Source organism: Charadrius vociferus, unplaced genomic scaffold, assembly GCF_000708025.1.
Source record: "Charadrius vociferus isolate BGI_N301 unplaced genomic scaffold, ASM70802v2 scaffold103, whole genome shotgun sequence".
NCBI lineage: Eukaryota > Metazoa > Chordata > Aves > Charadriiformes > Charadriidae > Charadrius > Charadrius vociferus.
Genome location: NW_009648061.1, coordinates 6651789 through 6652945, shown reverse-complemented (window position 1 = coordinate 6652945; position 1157 = coordinate 6651789). Strand labels below are relative to the sequence as shown.

The 1157-nt window shown below is 53.2% G+C and overlaps 1 protein-coding gene across 1 annotated transcript in view; it reads left to right on the top strand.

Moving 5' to 3' along the window:
• Positions 1-776: 776 nt before the first annotated feature.
• The window catches only part of FIGNL1 (fidgetin-like 1), a 6089-nt gene continuing 5708 nt past the window's right edge, over positions 777-1157 (top strand). The window contains exon 1 of the mRNA XM_009883782.1: positions 777-799. The gene's annotated coding sequence lies outside the window, so the exon portion shown is untranslated. The remainder of the gene's footprint in view (positions 800-1157) is intronic.

Below are 1157 nucleotides of genomic sequence, written 5' to 3'. Positions count from 1 at the left end.
CGGGAAGATTGTTCTTCAGCAACATGAGTCTGAAAAATGCCTGGCCATAACCGGGGTCAATGCCGACCCTTCTGTAAAGTTCTGCACGGTCCTGCAGCTGGATCTGCCACTGGAGCCAGCTGCCCGGCTTCGGCTTTGGTTTGCAGCTCAGGCACCATCCGGCAGGACAAGGCAGTGGCCCGTTTCACTAGCCCTGCCTGGCTGTGGCCGGTGTTCCCGAGGGCAGCTTGCAGCTGCAGGCTCCTTCGCTCCCTGCCCCTCTGCAGCCCAAGGGAAACCAGGCAAGCACGCCCTGGGGGAATTTGATGGCAGCAGCGTTACAACTTGTAAACGTTAGCCCAATTTGGTTTAGATGATAGCTTGCATAGCAGCCCAGACAGTTTAATATGCTGTCTGCACTAATGGTATAACAAGCTTGACGTATAACAAAAACCTGACAGTAACTGTAAGAAATGTTTCTAATAGGAAATTAAATGTTCACCCACACAGAAGTGACTATGTTAATACCAGAGGTGTAGCTGCAGCATAGTGTGCTAATTTGCATCTAGGATGGTGTGCGCTAATTTGAATGTGGGTGGGTGTGATCCAGCTGGGGACTCTGCGACGAGCTTCAGTTTGTAAGGTACGTCCACCTGGGCCACCATCTTTTGCTCTGTAAGGCATCATGTTATCCACCTCATCCCTCTTTTTAGCAGAGCTGTTCCCCCAAAAAGGCCTGCTCAGCAGCTGTGTTTTCCGAGGATGATAGGCAGCATCAGCTCCCGATGCTGCAGTGGTGGCTGTGGTGGCCTTGCAGCCTGTCCCAGTGGGAGGAATAAAATTGGTGGCCATGGAGGTGAGGCGCCAGCTGGGCACGACGTGCGGGTTCCCATCGCTAGCGCCCGAACCACCAGGTTCTCGTGTAACTTAGAGGGGGCCTAAGGAAAGGTGGGGAGGGACTCTCCATCAGGGAGTGTCACGGTAGGATGAGGGGTAACAGTTTCAAACTGGAAGAAGGTAGATTTAGATTTGATATTAGGAAGAAATTTTTCACTCTGAGGGTGGTGAGGCACTGGAACAGGTTGCCCAGAGAAGTTGTGGAGGCCCCATCCCTGGAGGTGTTCAAGGCCAGGCTGGATGGGGCTTTGAGCAACCTGCTCTGGTGGGAAGCGTCCCTG